The following is a 6363-nucleotide window of genomic DNA, read 5'->3' as shown; positions in this document are numbered from 1 at the left end:
GTTCATTCTTTCATTACAACCAACCATAATGACAGGTGTTACATGTTCATACAAAACACTTTTGAGACATTCAGCACATTTGATACTCTATATCCACAAACATTACCGTATTTTTCAGACTATAAGTCGCAGTTTTTTTCATAGTTGAAATTATTAACTCATTACCGTAAAATATCAAATAATATTATTTAGCTCATTCACGTAAGAGACTAGAAGTATAAGATTTAATGGGATTTAGTGATTAGGAGTGACAGATTGTTTGGTAAATGTATAGCATGTTCTATATGTTATAGTTATTTGAATGACTCTTACCATAATGTTACGTTAACATACCAGGCACGTTCTCAGTTGGTTATTTATGCCTCATATAACGTACACTTATTCAGCCTGTTGTTCACTATTCTTTATTTATTTTAAATTGCCTTTCAAATGTCTATTCTTGGTGTTGGGTTTTATCAAATACATTTCCCCCCAAAATGCGACTTATACTCCAGTGCGACTTATATGTTTTTTCCATCTTTATTATGCATTTTCGGCCGGTGCGACTTATACTCCGGAGCGACTTATACTCCGAAAAATACGGTAATTATAATAACTGAACAAAATGCGTATTATTGTGGTATTTTGCCTTATGTTGCAAAGTAAGGCAAATTAATACCGCTAGCACTTTTCAACCCAAAACAATCATTCAAATCTTTACCTGTGTAATTTTTATATTGAATGGTCAGTGGGTTTATGCAAATATGTCTTAGAAGCCAAGTATTCAGGTTTAAAGAAAATAGCACCCCAGAAACTTTATACACTTTCACAAGAATACAGGACTGTCTCAGAAAATGAGAATATTGTGATAAAGTCCTTTATTTTCTGTAATGCAACTAAAAACATGAAAATGTCATACATTCTGGATTCATTACACATCAACTGAAATATTGCAAGCCTTTTATTATTTTAACATTGCTGATTAAGGCATACAGTTTAAGAAAACTCAAAAATCCTATCTCAAAAAATTAGAATATTTCCTCAGACCAAGTAATAAAAAAAAGATTTATAACAGCAAAACAAAATCAAACATTTGAAAATGTCAATTAATGCACTCAGTACTTGGTTGGGAATTCTTTTGCACGGATTACTGCATCAATGCGACGTGGCATGGAGGCAGTCAGCCTGTGGCATTGCTGAGGTGTTATGGATGCCCATTTGCATTATTGGGTCTGGTGTCTTTCAGCTTCTTCTTCACAATACCCCACAAATTCTCTATGGGGTTCAGGTCAGGGGAGTTGGCAGGCCAATCGAGGACAGTAATGCCATGGTCAGTACACCAGTTACTGGTGGTTTTGGCACTGTGGGCAAATCATCATCTCCATAGAGCTATTCAACAGATGGAAGCATGTAGTGCTCTAAAATCTCTTGGTACACAGCTGCATTGACTCTGGACTTGATGAAACACAGTGGACCAACACCAGCAGCTAACATGGCTCCCCAAACCATTGCTGACTGTGGGAACTTCACACTGGATTTCAAGCAACTTGGATTTTGCTCCTCTCCAGCCTTCCTCCAGACTCTAGCGCCTTGACTTCCAAATGAAATACAAAACTTGCTTTCGTCTCAAAACAGGACTCTGGACCACTCTGCAACTGTTCAGTGCTTCTTTTCCATAGCCCAAGTCAGCACTTCTAGAGATTTTAGAGCACTACATGCTTCCATCTGTTGAAAAGCTCTATGGAGATGATGATTTCATGATCTGGCACCTGCCCACAGTGCCAAAACCACCAGTAACTGGTGTACTGACCATGGCATTACTGCCCTCGATTGGCATGCCAACTCCCGTGACCTGAACCCCAATGAGAATTTGTGGGGTATTGTGAAGAAGAAGCTGAAAGACACCAGACCCAATCATGCAAATGAGCTAAAGGCCGCTATTGAAGCATCCTGGGCATCCATAACACCTCAGCAATGCCACAGGCATTATATATTATGTCAGACCCACTCGACATCCATTGCTTTCGGTCTCCCCTAGGGGGGGGGGTTTACCCACATATGCGGTCCTCTCCAAGGTTTCTCATAGTCATTCACATCGACGTCCCACTGGGGTGAGTTTTTCCTTGCCCGTATGTGGGCTCTGTACCGAGGATGTCGTTGTGGCTTGTGCAGCCCTTTGAGACACTTGTGATTTAGGGCTATTTAAATAAACATTGATTGATTGCCTCCATGCCACGCCGCATTGATGCAGTAATCCGTGCAAAAGGATTCCCAACCAAATACTGAGTGCATTAATTGACATTTTCAAATGTTTGATTTTGTTCTGCTGTTATAAATCTTTTTATTTTACTTGGTCTGAGGAAATATTCTAATTTTTTGAGATAGGATTTTTGAGTTTTCTTAAACTGTATGCCATAATCAGCAATATTAAAATAATAAAAGGCTTGCAATATTTCAGTTGATGTGTAATTAATGCAGAATGTATGACATTTTTGTTTTTTATATATTCTATTTTTCTGAGACAGTCCTGTATATTTGAATACATCTAAAACGGGGGTGCCCAATTTCTTTCCACTGAAGGCCACAGACTGACAAATTAAAGGATGTGGGGGCCATTTTGGTTAGGCTGACCCTATTCTGAAACCCCAAAAAGAGGACACATATATGCGTGCCAAGGCGGGCAGCACGCCAAGGTGAAAATGTGCCAATTATACTTTTTGGGGTCCCACTTTTTTGCAAGCGTTTTGAAAACAAATGACAAATGTATGCATTATCCTGTTATATCTCACATTCTATATTGTGTTTTGGAAAAAGGTTGTCATAAACATTACTTAATCCATAAAAAAATATAATTAAAAAAGAAAACAAATTTGTATACATATGTAAATGTATTCAGTTATAAACATTCATTCACTTTCTTCTTTCCTTCATGGATCTAAACTTTACCGCTGCTGGGAGTTTTTTCTATGTTTTTATTGAATAAGTTGTAGGTGTATTTATTTCAGTGTAAAAAGTGTTTTGCTTGGGTCATGAAATGATGATAATGGTGTGCCAGGGCATACATACATTTTATATTTAACACTTAAATCTCTGGAGTCTACATCAACTTCAGATCTATCCCTCATTTCAAAATGTTTGTTTTTTTTTATGTTGTTTTTTTGTTTGTTTGTTTTCCGCCCTTTTTTGTCAAACAAAACTATGTTTTTTAAAACGGAATCCATCCTATGTGGGTCCCAAATCAACCTTAAGAATGTCAGTGACTTCACTATAAAAGTGGGTGACATTGTTATCACCAGGAAAGATGAGGTCACCTACCTAGGTTCCATTCTAGAGGCTAATCTTTCCTGTGATAAAATGGCAACCAAGGTAATCAAAAAGGTCAACCAACGAACAAGATTTCTCTACAGAATCTCCTCTCTGGTCAACAAAAACACCATGAGGATTCTAGCGGGAACTCTCGTTCAACCCTTTTTCGATTACGCATGCACCTCCTGGTACCCTAGCACCTCCAAAACCCTCAAATCTAGACTCCAAACATCCCAGGACAAGCTAGTCAGATTACTTCTAGACCTCCACCCCTCACACCTCACTCCTACCCACTTCTCCAAAGTGGGCTGGCTCAGGGTGGAGGACAGAGTAAAACAACTTGCACTGAGCCTAGTCTATAAAATTTGCTACACCTCCCTGATACCGAAGTACATGTCAGACTACTTCCAGAACGTAAATGACCGCCATAACCACAACACCAGGGGGAGCTCCACAAACTCCACAACCTACAAAAAATAGTACGGAATATGTACTGTACTGTGCAATCTACTAATAAAAGTTTCAATCAATCCACTCCCTCGCTCTCTCTGTCTCTGCCCCTCCCTCACGAATGCTGCTGCGTGCGTGCACCTTCACAATTTCTTTTGTTTTTAACCCCTTCTTAACCCTGGACGTACATTGAAAATACACGCGACCCTAACTCAAAATGCTGGACATTTGAGGCATTTAAGAAACCCGGCCCGGACAGCCCCACTAAAGAGGACATGTCCGGGTAAAAAAGGAAGTATGGTCAGTCTAATTTTGGTAGTCTTCACCGTCAAACCAGTTCAATATATATTTTTTTTCAAACTAGAAAATGCAATTTCTGTAGAAATTTCATGTAAATTCTGACGAGCCAAAGCCAAACTGAAATGCTAACAGATAGCTCGCTGACGATTTCGCGTCAAGTTACAAAAAATATGAGCTAAGTAAGCCAGAAAAACCTAGCATGCTAACAGTACCATGCAAACATAACAACACCATGCTTACAGTTAGCATTAGGGACCAAAAAATATATCACCATACCTGTTAAATTATATTTTTAAAAAGCTAGCATGCTGACGTTAGCATGCATCAAGCGCCAAAATATGACTGAGGTGTATACCTACAACACTAGCTAAGAAAAAAGCCAGCATACTAACGTTAGCATGCTACCAGGAATCATTTGCCAAGAAACAAAATATTGGACATTAAAGGCATTAACCCCACTACTACCGACCACGCAGTCTGATAGTTTATATATCAATGATGAAATCTTAACATTGCAACACATGCCAATACGGCCGGGTTAACTTATAAAGTGCAATTTTAAATTTCCCGCTAAACTTCCGGCTGAAAACGTTTCAATATGATGACGTTTGCGCGTGACGTCAATCGTTGAAACAGAAGTATTCGGACACATTGTATCACAATACAAACAGCTCTGTTTTCACCACATAATTCCACAGTATTCTGGACATCTGTGTTGTTGAATCTTTTGCAATTTGTTTAATGAACAATGAAGACTGCAACGAAGAAAGCTGTAGGTGGGATCGGTGTATTAGCAGCCAGCTGCAGCAACACAACCAGGAGGACTTTGACTTTGACGCTAGCCGCCGACCGCATCAAAGATCGGGTGAAGTCCTTCGTCGCGCCGTCGATCGCTGGAACGCAGGTGAGCACGGGTGTTGATGAGCAGATGAGGGCTGGCGTAGGTGGAGCGCTAATGTTTTTATCATAGCTCTGATGAGGTCCCGTAGCTAAGTTAGCTTCAATGGCGTCGTTAGCAACAGCATTGCTAGGCTTTGACAGGCGGCACAGCATTAACCGTGTGGTTACAGGTCCAGGGTTTGGTTCGGTGTCTCCTGATAGTAGTATATTTGATCTTCTGTCTATCCTTCCAGTCAGGGGCTTATTTCTTTTGTTTCTATCTGAATTTAAGCACGATGCTATCACGTTAGCTCCGTAGCTAAAGTGCTTCACCGATGTATTGTCGTGGAGATAAAAGTCACTGTAAATGTCCATTTCGCGTTCTCGACTCTCATTTTCAAGAGGATATAGTATCCGAGGTGGTTTAAAATACAAATCCGTGATCCACAATAGAAAAAGGAGAAAGTGTGGAATCCAATGAACCCTTGTACCTAAGTTACGGTCAGAGCGAAAAAAGATACGTCCTGCACTGCACTCTAGTCCTTCACTCTCACGGTCCTCATCCACGAATCTTTCATCCTCGCTCAAATTAATGGGGTAATCGTCGCTTTCTCGGTCCGAATCGCTCTCGCTGCTGGTGTAAACAATGGGGAAATGTGAGGAGCCCTTCAACTTGTGACGTCACGCTACTTCCGGTACAGGCAAGGCTTTTTTTATCAGCGACCAAAAGTTGCGAACTTTACCGTCGATGTTCTCTACTAAATCCTTTCAGCAAAAATATGGCAATATCGCGAAATGATCAAGTATGACACATAGAATGGATCTGCTATCCCCGTTTAAATTAAAAAAATTCATTTCAGTAGGCCTTTAAAGTGGATACCGTATTTTTCGGACTATAAGTCGCTCCGGAGTATAAGTCGCACCGGCCGAAAATGCATAATAAAGAAGGAAAAAAACATAAGTCGCACCGGAGTATAAGTCGCATTTTTTGGGGAAATTTATTTGATAACACCCAACACCAAGAATAGACATTTGAAAGGCAATTTAAAATAAATAAAGAATAGTGAACAACAGGCTGAATAAGTGTACGTTATATGACGCATAAATAACCGAGAATAACTGAGAACGTGCCTGGTATGTTAACGTAACATATTATGGTAAGAGTCATTCAAATAACTATAACATATAGAACATGCTATACGTTTACCAAACAATCTGTCACTCCTAATCGCTAAATCCCATGAAATCTTATATGTCTAGTCTCTTACGTGAATGAGCTAAATAATATTTGATATTTTACGGTAATGTGCTAATAATTTCACACATAAGTCGCTCCAGAGTATAAATCGCACTCTTTAGTTGTTTTGTAAACTGAAAAAAATTGCGACTTATAGTCCGAAAAATACGGTACCTGTAAAATTTTCTAAAACGCCAGCATGCTAATATTTG

Source organism: Entelurus aequoreus, linkage group LG14 (genome assembly GCF_033978785.1).
Source record: "Entelurus aequoreus isolate RoL-2023_Sb linkage group LG14, RoL_Eaeq_v1.1, whole genome shotgun sequence".
NCBI lineage: Eukaryota > Metazoa > Chordata > Actinopteri > Syngnathiformes > Syngnathidae > Entelurus > Entelurus aequoreus.
Note: the sequence above shows the minus strand (reverse complement) of the source record.